Raw genomic sequence first — 23,445 nt, 5'->3', positions numbered from 1 at the left:
CAGTTTCAACAACTTTGTGAAGAACGTTGTTGAAGACTCTGTAGGTGTGCGAGTCCTTTCCATAACCAAGCATAAAACCTTCATGTGCTTTCGGTGAGAATTTTGAAGTGTGATGAGGATCTCTAATCCAACATTTAGCACCGAAGACTTTGAAATAACTCACATTGGGCTTTTTGTCAGTGAGAAGTTCATAAGCAGTTTTCTTGAAGAATTTGTGAAGATATACCCTGTTGATGACGTGGCACGCAGTATCAATTGCATCAATCTAGAAACGACGAGGTGTTTTGTATTCATCAAGCATAGTGCGAGCCATTTTAGCAAGGGTTCTGTTCTTGCGCTCCACGACGCCATTCTGCTGAGGAGTATAAGGAGCAGATAACTCATGAGTAATACCAAGTTCATCAAGATAGCCATCAAGACCAAAATTCTTGAACTCGGTCCCATTGTCAGTTCTGATGTGCTTGATCTTCACACCAAAGTTGGTTGAAGCCCTCGAGGAAAATCGTTTGAAGACTTCCTGCACTTCATGTTTGTAAGTGACAATGTGCACCCATGTGTAATGAGAATAATCATCAACAATAACAAAGCTATATTGAGTTGCATCATTTAGAATTGTAGAATAATGGTTAGGACCAAAGAGATCCATGTGAAGCAATTCAAATGGCCGAGTGGTGGTCATGATAGTCTTTGTTGGATGCTTGGCCTTGGTCATCTTTCCAGCTTCACAAGCTCCGCATAAGTGATCCTTGAGGAATTTGACATTCTCAATGCCAATGACATGCTTCTTCTTCGCAAGCATGTGCAGATTCCTCATGCCAGCATGACCAAGTCGTCGATGCCATAGCCAGCCTTCTGAAGCTTTTGCAAGTAAGCACACGGCTGGTTGTGGTCCTGTAGAGAAATCCATGATATACAAGTCTCCTCTCCTAAAGCCTTCGAAGACTTTGGAATGGTCAGCTTCCATGATCACAACATAACGATATCTTCCAAAGACAACAACCATATCGAGATCACAAAGCATTGAGACAGACATGAGGTTGTATCCTAGGGACTCAACAAGCATGACTTTGTCCATGTGTCGATCCTTTGAGATCGCAACCTTACCTAGACCTAATACCTGACTTTTGCCTTGGTCAGTGAAGATGATATGCTTCAGATGCGACGGTGATAAAGGAGCATCCATCAATAGATTTTTGTCACCAGTCATGTGATTCGTACATCCACTATCGAGGACCCACTCGTTTGCTTTGGGTTGATCATCCTACAGACAAATTAGTGCAATTTACGAACTCATATACTTCATCAGTGAAGAATATGACATCAATATCATTAGATCAATTTCATCAAGCAATAGCACAGATAAATCAGTATGAGGACATGCAAAATGAAAATTCATTTCTTCATGATTAGCCTGCATCCTTTCAGGCACATTCAGGTCTCCAGCAATTTCTTCAGACGTTTTGAGCACGTCTGGAGACCTGACCCTGCATAAGAGATTAGTTCTTTTTCTTCACCACCCACATATGAAGGGGTGGCAAAGAATTCATCACTCTGCGAGCACCATATGAGAAAGGTGGCATAGAAGCCAGTTCGCTTTGTTTCACATAAGAGGTGTTAGGGTATGCATATGAATAAGCAGAGAAATTCTTCGAGGACTTATGAACATAATATTTGAAGAATAATGCTCATATTCATAACCCTTAGATCTACCCTGCGAAACAGAAGGGTTAGCACGATGATGATCATATGAGGAGTTTGATCCTTTTGAGGAATTGGATCCACGTGAAGAATTAGGTCCATATGAAGAATTTGATCTGGGGTTCCTATTCTTCACAGGTGGTGTCATGAGGACATTCACCAGAAGACTTTCAAGATAACTATTTGGAACCCAGATTTTCTTCATAGGGGAACCGTTCCTGCAGTTAGTGCCAACATATCTAGCAAATACTTCACCATTCTGATTTTTGAACAGTTCATAGTTGGAGTCAAATGACTCATCAGAAGAATGAGGAGATTCACATGTAAAGCCAGATAAATTAGATGGATCAACTGGAGGACCTTTTGCAGCAACCCATGAGGTTTTGGGGTATTGCTCAGGCTTCCAACATGTTCCATCAGCATTGAGTTTCCTCTCAAAGGCAATACCCTCTTTCCTAGGGTTCCTGTTGAGGATCTGCTTTTTAAGCACATCACAAAGAATCTGATACCCTTTGAGGCTTTTGTACATGCCTGTCATGTACAATTCCTTCAGCCCTGCATCATCAGTGGTACTAGCAATGTCCTCAGATGAGGAATTAGTGATAGCAGAGACAGGTGAAGAATTTGTAACATTTGAAGCATTTGAACATTCAGGTGAAGAATTAGCAGATTCACGTTCAATGCACTTCAGACATGGAGGAATAAATTCTTCCCGAGTAGCGCTGATTTGTTGAGCAAGTAATGAATCGTGCTCCTTTTGAAGATCTTCATAACTCACTCTTAGCTTCTCAAGATCTTGCTTTCTTTGAAGATATTCATAAGAAAGCTTCTCATGATCAGATAAGAGAGTGTTATGATGACCTTGAAGGTCGTCAAACTTGGAATGAAGTCTCTGAAGACTTTTAGTCAAAGCTTTTGACTGATCCATTTCTTCACCCAACATATCATCGCTCTTATTTAGCATATATTGAACTTTTTCAACAGCTCTTTTTTGTTTAGTGGCAAGGGAAGCAAGTTTGACATAGCTAGGTCCAAATTCATCTCTAAATTCATCATCACTGGACTCGGATAGGTAGCATTCAGTTACCTTAGCACTGTTTTCCATAAGGCAGGGGATAGAAGATGATGATTCTGGTTCGAATGTCATCACATTGAGAGATTCCTTGTAATCCCCAAACCAAGGATCATGACGAGTTCGATGACCTTCATACACCTCAGAGAGACGGTCCCAGATTAGCTTCGCGTAATTGAGATGCATGACGTTCCTGAACTGATTTCGGGACAGACTGGAGCAGATGACATCCTTTGTTGTGAGGTTAAGTAGAGTGTACTTGCGAATGTAATCAGCCTCCGCCATCTTGCATAGATCAGTAAAACCAATCTCAGTGACGGTCCACAATTCGCTGTCCATAGCCATGAGTCGCTTTTTCATCATGGCCTTCCACCGAGGATACTCATGACCGTCAAAGATGGGGCAAGAAACATTCCTTGATTCTGCAGTCGACATAACTAAAACTCCAGGTGGTTAAACAAAAATCACACAGAACAAAGGAGTACCTCGCTCTGATACCAATTGAAAGTGTGTTATATCGACTAGAGGGGGGTGAATAGGCGATTTTTACGAATTCTTCGCTGAGGAATTTGCTGGTGAGGAAATTCCTATATGAAGAACTACTTGCAGCGGAATAAGTACTCAAAAGTAAACATAGCAGAACACACGCATAGTCATCATGATGAAATGAAGACAAGCAAAGAGTACAGAAAGCGTAAACACAGCATAACACAAGATGAAGACGGATAGACTGAAGAAATTGAGAGAGTCTTCAGTCAAAGTCTTCAAACAGATATGAACAAGCACACAACAATAGAGATGAGGAAATGAAAGAGTTGAGGAAAAAGAACCAGTAAGCTCGGTGAAGACAATGATTTGGTAGACCAGTTCCAACTGTTGTCTCAGTTATACATCTGGTTGGAGCGGCTGAGTATTTAAACTCGAGGACACCCAGTCCCGGACACACAGTCCTCACCGTATTCTCCTTGAGCTAAAGTCACACAGACCTCGCCCAATCACTCGTGGTAAGTCTTCAGGTGACTTCTGGACCTTCACAAACTCGGCCACTCAGTGATCCACAATTCCTCTTGGATGCTCTTGACCTTGACGCCTAACTGTCTGGAAGAAGCATAGTCTTCAAAGGAAACAAGCATCGGATCCACGCAGGATCAATCTCTTCAGTGATGCTCAATAACTTTAGGGTTTTGTAGGTTTGGGTTTGGGTTTTCCTCACTTCATGATTTTCGCTCAAAGTCCTCGGAGGATGGGTTGCTCTCAAATGACAAGTGTCAGTTTCTCTCAGAGCAAGTGGTTGTGGGGGGTGGCTATTTATAGCCTAGGGAGTAGCCCGACATGATAAGACATAAATGTTCTTGTCTAATATGACCGTTAGGTGGTAGGATATTTTGGGACAGCTCGCGCGTAGCACAGCAACGGTTGGAATTTTGACTATCAAATTCCTCAGGGCTATCATGTTCCTCACTGTGTACGCAATTCACACTGGAAAATTCCTAACTCCTCAGTCAGAACAAATTCCTCAGAGACCAGAAGAACTTCATCTCTGTCACTGAAGAATATGACTGAACTGTGTGAGATTTCCAATTGCTTCACTTGAAGGGATTGGTAGGTGTAGGATTTTGAGTTGAGCATCACATGGGAATTTTTCCTTAGTATTTCCTAGACCCCCTTTAACAGTGCAGTGTTTCCTATGACTCAAGAAAGAGAAAATGAAACAGTAAAAACAAAAGTCTTCATGCTTCATGTTCCTCGAATGATTACCAAGTCTTCAAGGTCACACCAATTTCTCCACTTTCAAAGTCTTCAGAAATCCAAAGTCTTTAGTTGAAGAACTTTATTTTTGGGGGTCGACTTTCTCTGTAAATATCAAACTCCTCATAGACTTATAGACATGTGTACACTCACAAATGCATCAGTCCCTTAACCTATAAGTCTTCAATACACCAAAATCACTAAGGGGCACTAGATGCACTTACAGGAAGCAAAAGTTATTGTTTCTAAAATGGGTCCTTTCTTGAGGAATAGTTTCTCTCGAAAGAATTGAGTGGGAGGATGGTGGAGACTTGACAAGATTATTGAACCATCACTTCAACCAGTGTGTAGTAGGGCACAGGAAGTTGTTCATGTGGCGCCTACACCAATTGAAGTGGAAGCTGATGATAGTGATCATGAAACTTCAGATCAAGTCACTACCAAACCTCGTAGGTAGACAAGGATGCGTACTACTTCAGAGTGGTACGTAATCCTGTCTTGGAGGTCATGTTGCTAGACAACAATGAACCTACGAGCTGTGGAGAAGCGATGGTGGGCCTGGATTCCGACGAATGGCTTGAGGCCATAAAATCTGAGAGAGGATCCATGTATGAAAACAAAGTGTAGACTTTGGAAGAACTACTTGATGGTCGTAAGGCTGTTGGGTACAAATGTATTTCAAAAGGAAGGCGGACAATGATGGTAATTGTCACCATTAAGAAAGCTCAACTTGTCGCTAAGATATTTTTCGAAAAGTTCAAGGAGTTGACTACGATGAGACTTTCTCCCTCGTAGTGATACTAAGAGTCTGTTGGAATTGTATTAGCAATTACTGCATTATTTATGAAATCTTGCAGATAGGATGTCAAAACATTGTTTCCTCGATGATTTTCTTGAGGAAAGGTTGTATGTGATACAACCAGAAGGTTTTGACAACCCTGAAAGATGCTAACAAGTATGCAAAGCTCCAGCAATCCTTATAAGGGCTGGAGTAAGCATCTCGGAGTTGGAATATACGCTTTGATGAGATGATCAAAGATGTTTGGTTTATACAAAGTTTATGAGAAACTTGTATTTCCAAAGAAGTGAGTGGGAGCACTATAGCATTTCTGATGAGTATATGTTGTTGACATATTGTTGATCGGAAATGATGTAGAATATCTGGAAAGCATATAGGGTTATTTGAAAAGTGTTTTTCAATGGAAACGCTGGATTAAGCTACTTGAACATTGAGCATCAAGATCTATAAGGATAGATCAAAAACGCTTAATAGTACTTTCAAATGGACACATACCATGACAAGATTTTGAAGGAGTTCAAAATAGATCGGCAAAGAAGGAGTTCTTGGCTGTGTTATAAGGTGTGAGTATTGGGTAAGACTCAAGACCTGACCACGACAGAAGAGAGAGAAAGGATGAAGGTGATCCCCTATGCTTTAGACGTAGGCTCTACAGTATGCTATGCTGTGTACCGCACCTAAAGGTGCCTTGCCATGAGTCAGTAAAGGGGTACAAGAGTGATCCAGGAATGGATCACAGGACAGCGGTCAAAATTATCCTTAGTAACTAGTGGACTAAGGAATTTTCTCGATTATGGAGGTGGTAAAAGAGTTCGTCGTAAAGGGTTACGCCGATGCAAACTTTGACACTAATCCGGATTATTCTGAGTAGTAAACCAGATTCATATAGTAGAACAGTTATTTGGAATAGCTCCAAATAGAGCGTGGTAGCTACATCTAGGAGATGACATAGAGATTTGTAAAGCACACACGGATCTGAAAGATTCAGACCCGTTGACTAATAACCTCTCTCACAAGCGAGATATGATCAAACCCAATGGGTGTTGGACTCGTTACAATCACATAGTGATGTGAACTAGATAATTGACTCTAGTGCAAGTGAGAGACTGTTGGAAATATTCCCTAGAGGCAATAATAAAATGGTTATTATTGTATTTCCCTGTTCATGATAATTGTCTATTGTTCATGCTATAATCGTATTAACTGGAAACCGTAATACATGTGTGAATACATAGACCACAACATGTCCCTAGTGAGCCTCTAGTTGACTAGCTCGTTGATCAAAAGATGGTTATGGTTTCCTGACCATGGACATTGGATGTCATTGATAACGGGATCACATCATTAGGAGAATGATGTGATGGACAAGACCCAACCCTAAGCATAGCACAAGATCGTGTAGTTCGTTTGCTAAGAGCTTTTCTAGTGTCAAGTATCATTTCCTTAGACCATGAGATTGTGCAACTCCCGGATACCATAGGAATGCTTTGGGTGTACCAAACGTCACAACATAAATGGTGGCTATAAAGGTGCACTACAGGTATCTCCAAAAGTGTCTGTTGGGTTGGCACGAATCAAGACTGGGATTTGTCACTCTGTATGACAGAGAGGTATCTCTGGGCCCACTCTGTGATGCATCATCATAATGAGCTCAATGTGACTAAGTAGTTAGTCATGGGATCATGCATCACGGAATGAGTAAAGTGACTTGCCGGTAACAAGATTGAACGAGGTATTGGGATACCGACGATCGAATCTCGGGCAAGTAACATACCGATTGGCAAAGGGAATTGCATACGGGATTGCTTGAATCCCCGACATCGTGGTTCATCCGATAAGATCATCGTGGAACATGTGGGAGCCAACATGGGTATCCAGATCCCGCTGTTGGTTATTGGCCAGAGAACATCTCGGTCATGTCTGCATGATTCCCGAACCCGTAGGGTCTACACACTTAAGGTTCGGTGACGCTAGAGTTGTTATGGGAAATAGTATGTGGTTACCGAAGGTTGTTCGGGGTCCCGGATGAGATCCCGGACGTCACGAGGAGTTCCGGAATGGTCCGGAGGTGAAGATTTACATATGGGAAGTCCAATTTCAGTCACGGGAATGGTTTTGGGGGTTATCGGTATTGTACCGGGACCACCGAAAGGTGTCCGGGGGTCCACCGGGTGGGGCCACCTGCCCCAGGGGACTTAATGGGCTGAATATGGGAGGGAACCAGCCCCTAGTGGGCTGGTGCGCCTCTCCCCAAGGGCCCAAGGCGCCTAGGGTTGGAAACCCTAGGGGAGGGGGCGCCTCCACCTTGCTTGGGGGGCAAGTCTCCCCCTCCTGGCCGCCGCCCCCCTCTAGATGGGATCTAGAGGGGCCGCCCCCCTCTCCCCTTAAACCTATAAATAGAAGGGGGTGGGAGGGCTGCAGCACCCTTCTTTTGGCGCAGCCCCTCCCTCCTCCAACTATTCCTCCTCCTCCGTAATGCTTGGCGAAGCCCTGCAGGAATACCACGAGCTCCACCACCACCATGTCGTCGTGTTGTCAGAGTTCTCCCTCAACTTATCCTCTCCCCTTGCTGGATCAAGAAGGAGGAGATGTCCCCAGACTTTACATGTGTTGAATGCGGAGGCGCCATCCATTTGGCGCTAGATCGGATCTTCCGCGATTTGAATCGCCGCGAGTACGACTCCATCATCCGCGTTCTTGTAACGCTTCCGCTTAGCGATCTTCAAGGGTATGAAGATGCACTCCCTCTCTCTCTTGTTGCTAGAATCTCCATAGATTGATCTTGGTGATGCGTAGAAAATTTTGAATTTCTGCTACATTCCCCAACAGAAAGTGACAAGATATAATTCCCGTGTACCCTCAAGAACACTTTGCTTACCTCAAAAGGATTGGGATACCTTGCTGCACTTTTTTTACTACTACCATTACTTGCTCGTTACAAATTATATTGCTATCAAACTACTTTTTTACTTACAATTTCAGCACTTGCAGGTGTTACCTTACTGAAAACCACTTGTCATTTTCTTCTGCTCCTCGTTGGGTTCAAACTCTTACTTATCGAAAAGGCTACAATTGATCACATATACTTGTGGGTCATCAGGCCCTTCGCAGAGGAAGCAGAGATTCTCATGCGCTTTTATTTTTGGATGCACAATCTCTTAATGCAAAAGAGCGCCACGTTATATTGCCCCCTATGATAGCAACCTCTATTATGAAGTCCATCGCTTTTATTAATTTGCCATCATATGTTTGTATAACGCTTGTTTTCCCTTACAATAAAAGATCAAACATATTTAGAAGCAATTTTTATTGCTTTATGCACCGATGACAACTTACTTGAAGGATTTTAGTCAATCCATGGGTAGGTATAGTGGACTCAAGACAAGAAATTGGGTTTAAGGGTTTTGGATGCACAAGTAGTATTTGTAATTAGTGCGGTTTTTTGGCTAGCAAAGATATTTGTCAAGCACCACATGTTAGAGGATCTATGACAATATAACTTCTATGTGAATGTGAACAAACATAAATCATTACGTTGTCTTCCTTGTCCAATGTCAACAATCTGGCATAAAATATTTAATGGGGGCTCACAATCATAAAAGATGTCCAAGATAGTATATTTGCATGTGAATCTTCTCTTCCCTTATTAATTCTTTTATGAATTGCACCATTGGCCAATGCCATGTTTGTTAATCTTCAATAAATTTTACCACTTATACTCTTCCTTATGTAATGTCATTGCTTTCCATAAGATTAGCATATGATCTTTTCATTATTTCCTTTATTTCGATTGAAACATAAAAAGCAAAGATGCAAAAACTCAAACTAATCTTTCTTATATACTCCCTCCATTCCATTATGTAAGGTGTATTATTTATGTCATGGTGACCAAGGTACGCAACTATAGATAATTTAGGACAAGATTACCCTTGTCTAATTCATTGATTAGAGGCAAGTAAATTATTTAGGCTAGGAAAAGAAGAGATACACACAATCGGGAGAGAGATACGTTTCCTTTTCTCTCAACAAGGAGAGATACATGCAATCTGAGGAGAGATACTTTCCTTTCTCTAGAGGGTCAGAAACAGAATTATGTGGAATTAAAAGAAATGCACCTTACATTGTGGAATTTTATCAAAAAACAAATACACCTTATATAAAGGAATGGAGGGAGTAACTCTCAACTCAATTACATAGATAGATAGATCATGAACTAGCACTCGAAATATAGATCATACTACACTTTAATTTAACTAAATCACGAAATAACTAATGATCAAACTAAAAACTTGTGAAGATAATAAAAGTGATGGTGATACGATACCGGGGCACCTCCCCCAAGCTTGGCAAAAGCCAAGGGGAGTGCCCATACCCATGTACTCAAGTCTCCTTCTTCGATGATGATGGTGATGGAGTGGTTAGCTTCTCCAGTTTATGCTTGAGGCTGAAGTTCTGCTCCCTAAAATCATCATTTTATTGCTCCGGCTTCAATACCCTTTTGCATAATGCCCCCTTGCTTTCCTGCAGAAAACGGGACGGGATAAATTGGATCTTATTTTATTTTATTTTGCTTCATTTGGGAGACTTGACTTCTTGAACTCCACGTGCATATCCCCGGGTTGAAGTAGAGGGACATCTTCTTCCTCCGAACTTGTATCCCAGGGTCCCTTCAAGTCAGCATCTTCCTCCTTCGTAGTCCATCCATAGGAAGATATATCCCCATATGTCCTTGGGTTAACAACATATTGCGAGACGAAGCTCTCTCCATCTGAGTCTTGAGAAGACATATTTTTAGATCTGACCAGAAAATAGCACGAAACAAGAACAGAGGATAATTCACTACAAAAAAATACACTTCCGTGATGATACGTGTTTGTCACAGTAGGTCACATTTTCTGTCATGCACATACATCCATGACGATTTTATGACAGAATCAAGATAGTCATACATGTGCTGTCATAGAAGTGTTCCATGACATTACCAAAATTATCATCATGGAAGTGTCCACTTCCATGACGATAAATTGCGCGTCACAGAAGTGCTTTTGTCAAGGGTGACCGACACGTGGCATCCATCGTAATGGAACTCCATTAAGCTATCGGGTCGGGTTTTCAATTCGGTAACCCGTTAACAACCCCGACCAATGGGGATTTTCCACTGTAAAATCATCATTGGTTGGAGGAAACACGTGCCGGCTCATTGTTGGGACAGATGTCGTCCACTCATTGGACAGAAGGCGCCTATGATACGTCGACACGTGGCACGGCCCAACATAGGCCTGTTCGTGTGAAAAGGCCGGCCCGTTTGACTTGGTCAAAAGGTGGCGGGCCGGCCACGGAAAGCCTCTTAACGGCCTATTCACATATAGCCCATTTACAGCCTGCAAACACAGGGCCCATTATGGCCTATCCGATTAGGCCCAGCAGCATCATCTGGGCCGTCCAATATGATTCCAGCCCATTTTAACTTCCGGCCCATGTATGGCCCATGACGTCTTTCGGCCCATATGAGGCCCTTTGTAACTCTTGGCCCATTAATGGCCCGTTCTGAAACTGGCCCGTAATGAATAGTGTATCACTTTATACCCATTAACGGCCCATTATTCCATTGGGCCGTTTCCAACATATGTTATATTTCGGCCTTCTCAGGGCCCATTTATTCTTGGGCTCATTTCTAGCATTCGGTTACTTATGGCTCGTTACTATCATTTTCTGCTTGTGTGCCAAATTCAGCCCATTGTTACAGTCGGCCCATTTGTGGCCCGTTAATACGTTGGTCCGTTTTCATAGCGTCGTCAAATATGGCCTATTAATGACGGCCCGTTATGGTCGGCCCATGAACGGACGATTCCAACTCTAGCCCGTTTACGGCCATAATGCGGTCTGTTATTGGCCCATGTTTGCCCAATCGATCGTCCGACCCATATAAGGCCCATTGATGATACGGCCCGTAGAATGCCCATTGTACCTACGGTCCGTAGAAGGCCCATTGTTTCTACGACCGGTAGGAGGCCCAGTGCCACTACAGTAAATATGTAGCCCATGGTTATTGTGGCCTAGTTTTAAAAAATAGGTTATTGCAGCCACTAGCAAACCGCGGAAAAATAACTGCACTGACTACAAGCAAACAAATAAACAAGCCAACAAGGAAATAAATAGGCAAGCAACTTATTCTAGGCTATCACGGCTATTACACATATTACATCCACTGGGCATCAAAGTTCGCCACCAGTGCAAATATAGGGAACAAAGCAGCATATAAACGCTGCATCAAAACAAGTCCAGAACTGAAACCACTTTAGAAGAGCTCAAGAAACAATATCCTGGGTACCCATAATGCTGGCAAGATGCTTAGCAAGCTTATTAATTTTCTCTTGTTTGGCGCTTAAATCCTCCAGCGCTTGCTGTTGCACAAGAAAGTATGCATCTGAATTCTACAGGGAATTCCTTAGTCCTTTGGCTTCTTGCCGCAGCAGAGCTGACTGATGCCTTTCAGCTTGTAGCTGAGACTGAAGAAGCCGAAGTGATTCAGGCAGCGAGTTCGAAGAGCTTGTGCGAGCGGTACTGGCTAGTAACTCGAACACTACATCAACGCAGGACTGTGGGGTTTTCTCACTATCTACAAGATCGTTTTTATCACCTTTCTTGGAGACCAACAGGGTTGTCTCACTATCTTGAACCTTATCTGCATTACTTTCTCTACCATTTCATAGTGGGGTGCTCTTCTCCAATATTCTGTTTGCATACTACAAGTGAAACAAGCAGACACATCATAGGTTTAGCTTGTAGTATATGAAACTCATTTTGGTAAACCTGTTCAGTAGTAAGGTGGACAGGATAACAACATGAAACAAACATATATCTATGTACTATGGTCACTGTATTGTCCATATCATTCTAGTTTATGTTGCCTAATCAAGATAGAGACACAGTTCAACTCATATATTTTTAAGACACAGCAGCATAGACATAATATAAGTGTGAGAAACTACACAGCATTGGCAGCACTTGTAATGTGCATCACATGAGAACATAACTGTTTATACAACTTAAACTGAAATCAACATAGAGCAAGAAGTTAGAACAGCAATCCAGTTAAAGAAATAAGTTTAAAACATACCTGTTGCGCCATTGGAGTTTCAATTGGATCCTTCAAATTCGAAAGTAGTTGGTATGAGTAAATACAGTGATGCAACAGCAAAGGAGTATGGACCATAGCTACGGAATCTGACCTGAGAACAGTTGCTCTTCTACTTTAAACGTGGAGTTTGGGTTAGCTGTGGTGGTCTTCGTGCTTTGGGCACTGTAGTAGCTTTACAAACTGCTCGTGTGGGGGTACTCTGTGGTGGACATAATGCTTTGTCAGCTAGAAGTGGGTTACTATCCGCTGGGGTTGTGGTTAGATGGGTTGTAGCTGGTTCTCTGCCCAACGGTGTAAGTGTGCAATCTGGAAGAGTCTCGATTATGTGTGGTGGGGCTAGTTTGTGGGCCAGTACAACCATGGTTCTACCTGCATCGACGGGTAGCATTGTCTTTTGTGAAGAACGGGTTTTTGCTCCCTTAGATACTGCCATCACCCCCTCCAATTCAAATGGCTGATAAACAAGAAAAGAAATTGAACGTACAGACATTGTATGATAGACAGATGTGGTAATTCACATATATGTTGTCTAACCAAACAGAACAACATGACACAATTTCACATATATGATGCCTAACTAAATAGGATAGCATGATACAGTTTCAGATATATGATGGATAACTTAATAGGATATAATGGCATAATTCAACATATGATGAGTACCTAAACAGGATGACATGACAAAACTATATGATGTCTTTCTAAAATAGGTTGGGATGAAATAATTCACATACATGTTGTCTAAGTATACAGGATGGCATGATATAATTGACATAATTGATTCATATACTAAGCAGCTGCCACTTGCATGTATGATCTCTAAACTAAGCAGATGGAATTCGATATTGTGCATATGATGTCTAAACTAAGCAATGCAAGACACCATATGCATCATATGAGAAATATAAAACATTGCAACTTAGAGCATACACCTCAGGTGGGATATAGGACTGGTCATCTGTCTCTGAATCCTCCTCTAAGGAGCTCCCTGTAACCATCGAGATATATGCTTCAACAGGTACCATTGCCTGCTCTAAAGACCTTGTTTTCACTCCAGATTTTTCCATAACCGGCTCAAATGGCTGATACACATGAAGAGTAGTTCAATATACATAGATTGTCGACAAATGGAATACGTAATGAAAAAAAAGATGGCATGAGATAATTCACATATATGATGCCTGGCTATATGGCGGTGCATAATTCACATATATGATAACTGGCTGAAAAACATGGCATTGCATAATTCACATATCTGATATAGAAAGCAAACAGGAGGGATTCACACAAAGCATGTCTAATCTAAGCAGATGGCATGGCAATGCAAGACACCATATGCATGATATGAGCAATATAACCCAGCCAAGTTAGAGCATGAACCTCGGGGGGGGGGGGAATACGATTGGTCATCTGTCTCTGAATCCTCCTCTAAGGAGCTATCTTTAACCAGCAAGAAATCTGCATCGATAGGTAGCACTGACTGCTCAGGAGACCTTGTTTTCACTCCAGATTTTCCCATGACTGACTCAAATGGCTGATGCACAGGAAGAGTAGCTGAATGTATAAACATTGTTGACAAATGGAATACATTATGGAAAAAAAATATGGCACGATACAATTCACATATACGATGACTGGCTAAACAGGATGGCATTGCATGATTCACGTATATGATGCCTGGCTAAAGAAGATGGCATTGCATAATTCCCATATACTCCCTCCGTTCCTAAACATTTGTCTTTTTAGAGATTTCAAATGGACTACCACATACGGATGTATATATACATATTTTAGAATGTAGATTCACTCATTTTGTTCCGTATGTAGTCACTTGTTGAAATCTCTAAAAAGACAAATATTTAGGAATGGTGGGAGTATGATATAGAAACCAAACAGGTGGCATTCACACAAAGCAAATCTAAACTAAGCTAATGACATATAAGATGTATAATGTAACCAATGCAAGGCGCCATATGCATGATATGACCAACATCAGCATGCCAGGTTAGAGCAAACACCTCAGGTGGTAAACAGGCGTGGTCGGCTCCTTCTGAATCCCCATCTCAACAGTTATCTTCCTCTGGAATACAATCTGGAAATGTAGGAGGGGGGCCCACTTTGCCGACCATGGAGCGGCGTCTGCATGACATTATATTCCCACGCAACGGTCTTCTCTTTTTCTCTACATGTTCAGTACCATTGTGTACAATATCTGACATGCATAATAAAAAAATAGTTAGATTTTGTCCGGCCTAAGGGATGCATGCAAAAATCAAGACTGATGGTAGCAAACGAGTGGATGCATCCAAAACTAATGATAGCATGTAGATTATAGCTTCAGTTTAAAAAGATAGACAATGGATCATCTATTGTTTGTTGCCCACCCAACATGAACCACATAGAAGACCCCAGATGAACCAGATAGTAGACAGATACTATTCGTTGTTGGCTCGATATGAGACCCATGGGCATTTCAAAACTCAAGTTTGAATGATAAAGTAGCAGGTAATAATAACCGATGTATAATGTAAGCAAACACGAAAGACTGCGACCTCTCTTCCATAACTATGTAGTCCTCAGGTTCATCTGCTCAGTCGATGATGGTAATGCAGTTGGCGTGGCTGCCGGCAATGGGGAAGATGATCTGAGGCGGAAAAAGAAAGTCTACAGGGGGGATCTCTGCTGCAGTGAACGCTTCTGTCGATGGTGCACCTCAGGTGGGGTGGATAACGGCACGGCAGGAGCATGACATAACACACAGAGTTTTCTTTGATGCCTATCTGAAAATGAAGTAAATCTGTAAGGGCTCCTTAGAATTGGAGGATTCTATAAACGCAGGGATAGGAAAAACACAGGAATAGGATAGGAGTGCACGTGCAAAACAGAGCATTTGGAAACATAGGATTTCAGTCAACCTGGGTGTTTGGTTCACATGAATTGGAAGAACACAGGAATGGAGAAACGTGGTCAAATTAAAGTCAAACCATGTGAAAATTTAAAAATAAGAATCTTATTATGCCAGTAATGCAATTAGTTCTGTTCTTTATGCATATTAATTTGAAAAGGAAGTCCAAGTGAATAAAATTCCTACGTTTTTTCTTCGAAAGAGACACCAAAGGAAAAAAATCCTCCAGTTTTGCTTTGCTCCACTCCTTCTAACAGATTTGCATGAATAGTAGTTCCATAGAAAAGGATCCCTGTGGGATTGACATGGATGCAGAGTAACAAAGTGATGTGACGAGTGTACAACCTCTTTGGCATAGCCTTGTGGACCTCAGCATCATTGGGTTGGACGTGGAGGATGGTGATGCTGGTGTGACTGTCGGAGGCAGGGAAGAAGATCTGAGGCCTCTGGAAACGGAGCCGAGGGTACTGCTACGCTGTGATGGATAGTTCCGTTGTTGGAGCAGCTCCGGTGAGGTGTACAGCGACGAGGCTGAAGTAGGACAAGACAGACAACGTTAATCTGAAGTGGGACCCTAATATCATCTACAATAGATGATGTAAAATACATCACCAAAAAGTGCTAGATGTAAAACGCATCAGCCGCGCCACGACCGCTCCGACAGATGATGTAAGTACTGTTCACTCTGAACTTAACTGAAGAAAATGAACTTTCCAGTCGAAATTGAATTTTACTGCCAAAACTGATTGAACTAGTAGCAGAGCATTGCAATAGATGTTTAGGGTGTTCGAGAACTAGTAGCAGAGAAGCAGTGATCTAAATCAGCAGATGCTCGAGTAGGGAACGCACTAGTAGAGAGCAAGTCATGCAGTAGCATCGTGAGCGAGTGCTAAAGCAGCAACTCCTGTAGCTGCCGGAGGTCGTGCAGCAGCAGCACAAGCGAGAGCAAGAGCAGAGCAGCAGCATGAATGAAAGCAAGAGTAGTGCAGTAGCGCGACCGACAGCAAGAACAGAGCCGCAACGCGAGCGAGAGCCGGAGCAGCTACAGCTAGTGCCATTGTGGAAGTCGCTGCCGAGGAAGCAACGACATGGGGGGAGACGTCATGGATGATGTGACTGGCGACGGTGCCGTCGATGGAGACCCGCCATGTCTACTCGGTATCGAGCACCGGCAACCCCTTGAAATCGAATAAAAGATAAAATGCAGCGATGAGTGCAGAGCCTCCTTGGTGGCGCTGAGTTGGCCTCAGCTTCATCAGAGGAATTGGTGAGGGTGTTGCGGTTTCGGTGGGGCAGGTCAAGACGGCGCTGTGGGGATTGAGGTGGCGTGATAGACGAGGCGAACATTGGGGCAGCTCCTTGGAGGGGAGGACGGGGCGGCTGATCCGGTGGGACGACGAGATCGATGACGGATCCTCATCCGGTGCAGTGGATGAGGGACAGCAAGCTGTTGTGGTGGACGACGTAGTCGAGGAAGAGTCATCGGCTGGGCGGTGGTCGGGAGTCCGACGAAGGAGCGCGGGGTTTCGCGGGTTTTGGCGGCCTCGGTGTACGAATGGGGGGCGAAGGGGAGGGGGAAGCCAAGCTTAGGGACACGCTTGTCCAAAATGTAGGGTAAGTTACCAGCGTACCCCCATCGGTTTTGACACCGCGACGTGGAGCTTCATTTCCGGCTGGGGGGTAGAAGGGGGATTTCGCGTGTCTAGGCTGCGGGACCGATTTCGGATGAGGAGGGAGTTTTCACGCGCGTTGAAATTTTGGGATAACAAGGTGCGGCGCGGGTTGGAGAGGCGGGAGTTTCAAAGCAGGTGAGACTAAAGATGCTCGAGCTTGAAAATTTCGGGATAACAAGGTGCGGGTTCCTTGTTCTGCAGAACAAACTTAACGTGTAAAAAAACAATTCATACCAGACACAAGAGAGTCATGTCCCCTTTTACTATATTGCTATAGATGCCATTGAAAAAACTACAAGAAAAATGTAAATAAAATTGGGAGAACAAGATTACCCTGCACGGTACCAAATCGATTTGCACTTCCCTCAACAACAACAAAAAAACAAATCAATTCCCACCAAAAGAAAGAGTAATGTCCCTTTTTATATGATTACAAATGCTAGGATCTCGAATTTCAATTTTTGAATCCATGTTATGTTGAATCCGAATATATCGTTAGGTGACATTGCGGTTTATAATTGATGTAGTCGTACATTTTGATCTTCCATCATATATGAACATTTTACTCCACCATGTGAACATATATATTGTCGTCTACCATATGGACTAAATTTGAATCAATTTTCCTTATTTGAATACGATTGTTGTCAAGTTATACAATAATTTAAATATTATCTTGATAACAAAAAACTTGCATATGGCAGTAATCATGTTTCACAATGAACTACATGTACCATACGCTCTCCAATTCAAATATTTGTATCCATTTTATTTTGAATTCAAATCATAGTACATTATTGGTCTAGGTAGCGAGATGTTCGGGATAATCTAAACCCTGTTTTCATATGTATAATTTTTGGATGAATTGGGACAAGTTTTGGTATAAGCTTCTTGCAAAATCGGAGACTCTCTCAACAAGCCTCGTGGTTCTGAGAGGGAACGTGTCACCTTTGTGTGTGAAACGATATACGCTGCCTCCCCCCTGATTTTCTTTACAGAGGCAACAGAGAACTATATGAGTGCCCTGTTAAATTTTGGAATTATTTCGGGTTCGTTTGGCCTTTTTATATATTAATTGAGTTTCTGGACTTTTAAAGTGCATAATCTAAATATGAATTGCATGCACATGCTCCGGTGCACCAAAGTTGGTTGAAAAATCACAAGTGTGTCCTTGGTTGAGATTCTAGGTCCCATGGAAGAAATGAGAATGAAATTCAAACATCTGGGCGTCATGACTCGGCCGAGAACATCAAGAAACTTAGATTTTAAATTCATGTAAATCCAAAACTCGCCTGAAAATCATGAAACTTGACACGGTGTCATGTCATGGCACTAACATATTGTGGTAAAAAAATTGGGCCGATTTGGAAGCTCGTGGTTCTAAGAGGGAACGTGCCACCTTTGAGTGTGAAACAATATACGCTGCCCCCCCCCTTGAGTTTCTTAACAAAGGCAACATAGAACTACATGAGTGCCTTGTTAAATTTTGGAATTATTCCAGGTTTGTTTGTCTTTTTATACATTAATTGAGTTTCTGGTCATTTAATGTGCATAAGTCAAATTTGAACTACAAGCACATGCTCTCGTGCACCAAAGTTGGTTGAAAAACCACATTTGTGTCCTCGGGTGAATTTCTAGGTGACATGCATGAAATGAGAATAAAATTCAAACATCTAGGCATCGTGGCTCGGCCGAGAACATTGAGAAACTTGGTTTTAAAATTCTTGTAAATCCAAAACACGTCTGAAAATCATGAAACTTGGCATGGGTGTCATGTCATGGTACTACCATGCTGTGGTAAAAAAATTGGCCGAATAGGAACGTATTTTGGTATAAGCTTCTTGCAAACCGAAGCTTCTTTCAAGAAGGCTCGTGGTTCTGAGAGGGAACGTGCCACCTTTGAATGTGAAACGATATACGCTGTCCCCCTTGAGTTTGTTTACAAAGGCAACATAGAACTACATGAGTACCCTGTTAAATTTTGGAATTATTCCGGCTTTGTTTGGCCTTTTTTACACATTAATTGAGTCTTTGGTCATTTAATGTGCATAATTCAAATTTTAACTATAAGCACATGCTCCCGTGCACCAAAGTTGGTTGAAAAATCACATTTGTGTCCTTGGGTGAATTTCTAGGTCCCATGCAAAAAAATGAGAATAAAATTCAAACATCTGGGCATCGTGGCTCAGTCGAGAACATTGAGAAACTTGGTTTTAAAATCATGATACTTGGCATGGTGTCATGTCATGGTAGTACCATGCCGTGGTAAAAAAATTGGCCGAATAGGAACAAATTTTGGTATAAGCTTCTTGCAAATCGGAGCTTCTCTCAAGAGGGCTCGTGGTTCTGGGAGGGAACGTGTCACCTTTGTGTGCATAATTCAAATTTGAAATACAAGCACATGTTCCAGTGCACCAAAGTTGGTTGAAAAATCACATGTGTGTCCTCGGGTAAATTTCTAGGTTCCATGCAAGAAATGGGAATGAAATTCAAAATTATGGGCGTCGTGGCTGGGCTGGAAACATTGAGAAACTTAGTTTTTTAATTCCTGTAAATCCAAAACACGCATGAAAATAATGAAACTTGGCTTGGTGCCATGTCCGATTTGTGAAGGCGCACACATTAACAATCAACAAAGTCATTTTGGAACAAGTGCTGTCACGTTACAATCGGAAACACGGGTATTATTGAAACCGTGGGCGTTCTATTACTACCATTTATGTGCCACCACGCGTCCCCTTTTTTATTAGCTAGGAGGCGCCGTGCAGGGTAGCATTTGAGTACGAGAGGCGTGCGATCAGACCCCTGCGCGTGCTTATCGGGAGGAGAGCCCTTTGACCTCCATCTGTCGTCCACCTCTCTCCCAAGGTCTCCATTAATGGCGCCCGAGCCTCTGTTTAATGGCGTGGCTATGTCTCACTCGACTGAGATTTAAGAGAGAAAAAATAAAATCTGAAAGCATGGATCTTGATGTAAGATCCGACGGACCTATATAGCATCTACTGCGACTTATAGCAAGACTGATGAATATATAAGGACGATTAATTGTCTTAACAAATTAGAAAGATAATTAAAAAAGCCACATGCGGCTACGCCCAAAATACACAAGGGCAAAAGAAGAAGGAAGACAAGGATCTGGCTCGCTGATCTCTACTTTCTTGATGCCGTCGTTGCAGGCCGCGGGAACTAGTCTCCGAGGCGAGCGGCGATGAGCTCTTTCGTGTCCTCAAGACGCTGCTTGAGAACATCCACGAATTTCTCCACCAGCCTTTGGCACTCGATGCGGAGCATGTCATTCTCGTCCATAAGTTTCTTGACGATGACACAGTCCTCTTCAACAAGGCACTGGTCTCCTCCTGGTGGTCTGCACTTCGGACGATCTTCGCCCTCAACAGGTCGCGCTCGGCCCGGAGCCTCTCATTGCCCTCCCTTAGTTGTCGGATGACACTGGTAGCCTATTCAAACAAGGCTTTCATGTTGTCCTGCAGCCTCACCCAGCCAGAGATCTGATACATCTGGCTATGGACGATCGCATGCATGCACCTATAACACTCGTCGCCTGCCCGCGAGAAATTTTCCTAGGCCGCCGCATCGCAGTGGGACATCTCTGCTGCATTCGCGGCACGGCGGGACATCTCTGCTGCATTCGCGGCATGGCGGGACATCTTTGCTGCTTCCGCGGCGCGGACGGACCAGTCTGCTGCATCGACGGCGCGGCGGGACCTCCGTGCTGCTTCAGCGGCGTGGTGGGACCTCTGTGCTGCTACTTCCGCACGGCGGGACATGTCAGCTGCTTTCGCAGAGAGGCGGGACATCTCTCGTGCTTCCGCTTCCATGCTCGCCTCTCCTTGGTGGCAATCTCTCGACCCAGAACTCACGCTGGCCATGGCAGATGCAAGGGAAGGATGCTGAATGACTTGTTTGTTTTTGTGGATGAGGAGTTGAGGAGGAATGTGCAGTCATCTTGGCATACTAGTATTTATAACCGAGTACTAATACGCTCCTAAGTGGGAAACCGTTTAGGTTGTGATCGGTGTGAACAGGTTTGCAATTCAATATAGCGTGGTACTAATACGCTCCTAAGTGGGAAACTGTTTAGGTTGTGATCGGTGTGAACAGGTTTGCAATTCAATATAGCATGGAGTAATTTGGAATGTGACGAGACGCAAGCTCAAAATTTATTGACGGTTCTAGTTTCGAAGTGCGGCACTATTCCTGGATGGCGTTACGTGGGCACGTGTTCTCGGCCGTGGTGTAGCATATGCCATGGTAGTTCTTTTTCTACTGCTGTGTACGTGCAATAACTGGCACCGTCGTATACATATATTACGGTTAATGGGGCGTTCGACAGGAATAGCCGCGTGGCGAGCTATAGGCTAGTCTTTTTTCAGACGCATTAAACCTATCTCTCAGGACTTCTCGCACGCACCATCGTGCCACCCACAAAAACTTGTACTCTGAGTTTAGTACGTTATACAGGAAGAGAACAGGTGCATGCATGCACTCATCCTCTCACACACGTGTCTGTTTTTTCTCGAAAAGGAGGAGGATGACCCCCGTCCTCTGCATCTAGGAGTCACACACGCATCTGTAGCTACAAATTGTAGTGTTCTCAACCATCCGATTGCCTCTATCATGGATGTACCTATATACTAAAACATGTCTAGATACATCTATATTTTGACAAATGGAAGGCATGTATTGTGGAACGGAGGGAGTGCTTGTCATCAAAATGAATAAAAAGGACGTATCTAGAACTAAAATATGTCTACATACATCTCCTTTTATCTAGTACTTCTTACCCAAAGGAACTTTATATCCAACAGACATAAAATATCCGTTCGACTGTTGGAAATTACTGATCTGATGTCGAAGTAATTGCTGCATGGCTGTCACACCCTAGCTAGTCATGCATCAGAGTGTGTGCATCATGTTTAAAATTCCATTTAATTTTGAAATGGGGATTTGTGAAACCCTCAGAATCATTTTTTAAAATGACCCAAATAAAAATTTCTCCAAAAGGGTCCAAGAAAATGCTCATGTTGCTCTCTGAAAATATTGGACAGAGATAAAAATCAAACCAATAATTTTAAGAGCTCATAGGTATTTATTTTGGGCATTTGGAATTAATGCATAAATATTTGCATTGGAAATATATTAGTTATATATATTGATATATGTCCAAAAATTATGCCACCTGTTGGGGAGCTCTGGAATAATATATCTAGCTCCTGCAAAAATTGGCATAAGGTAAATAAATGATTTAATATTTTATTTAAATCAAAACAAATGTCAGAAAAATTAGAAAACAGAAATAAAAGAAGGAGAAGCTTACCTAGGCTCCTCCCTGTGCAGCCCAGCAGAAGCTGGCCGGCCCAGCCAGCAGGCGGCCCAGCCCGCCTCCTCCCCTGTCGTCTTCGTCCTCGATAGAGGGAGGGGAGTGTGGCCGGCGCGCGCGCGCGCCACCGCGCCACGCCACCAGCTCGCCTACCTGCCTGCCTCCCCCCTCCTCGTCTGGATGGCCTGGAACGACGCCACGCCCTCCCCCCGTACTCTCTCACTCTCCCCCGGTTCTTCCTCTCCTCTCCCTCGCTCTCCTCCTCCCGTGTCCGAACACACCATCACCGCCGTTCGCCATAGCAGCCGCCACCGGCCTCCCCTCGCCTCCCCGACACGCGCAGAAGCTTCGCCCCCTCGCCCTGAAGCTCTCCGCCAAGCCACAAGACGCCGGACGCCCTGTGGAGCCACCGTCGCCATCGTCTTCCTCCTCGGGCTCCGACCACCATCGCCGTCGATTCGCCGTCTCCAGCGCGTCCCCGAGCCCGCTTCAACGCCCGCTGCAACCGTGGTGAGCTACGCCACCGTTTCCCTCTCTTCTCCCCCTCGTTCCCTCACCGTAGCCTCCTCCCCACCACGGCCGAACCTCCGCCATCGCTGAGCTCGCCGTCGACGCAGCTCCGGTGACCATTTGGTCACCCCGGCGAGCCCAACAAGTTCGCAAGGCCCCGTAGAGCATCCCTAGCGCCTCGCTTCACTCGCCCTCGAGCTCCAACCCCGTTTCCGTGCACGACCGAACCCCGGCGGCCGCAGCCGAGCTCGCCGCCGTCGACTCCGGCCACCCCAGGCCCAGCCACGGCCACCGCCCGACGCGCCATCGAGCTAGCTTTCCAACGCACCTAGCCGCACGCCGTTTGGAGCACCACAGAGGAAACCCGAGGCACCTGTACGCCGCGGACCTCGCCGGCGACTAACCGCCGACGGGTTTGACCTGTTCGACCTGGGGGTTGACCCCCCCAGAGTCACTGACGCGTGGGCCCCGTCGGCCAGGTGGTTAGTTTAGTGCTAATCACTTTTAACTAACCCCCCCTGACACTGACCAGTGGGCCCCAGCGCCACTAATTCCTAATT

This window comes from Triticum aestivum, chromosome 1B, assembly GCF_018294505.1.
Source record: "Triticum aestivum cultivar Chinese Spring chromosome 1B, IWGSC CS RefSeq v2.1, whole genome shotgun sequence".
NCBI lineage: Eukaryota > Viridiplantae > Streptophyta > Magnoliopsida > Poales > Poaceae > Triticum > Triticum aestivum.
This window is presented reverse-complemented; position numbering follows the sequence as displayed.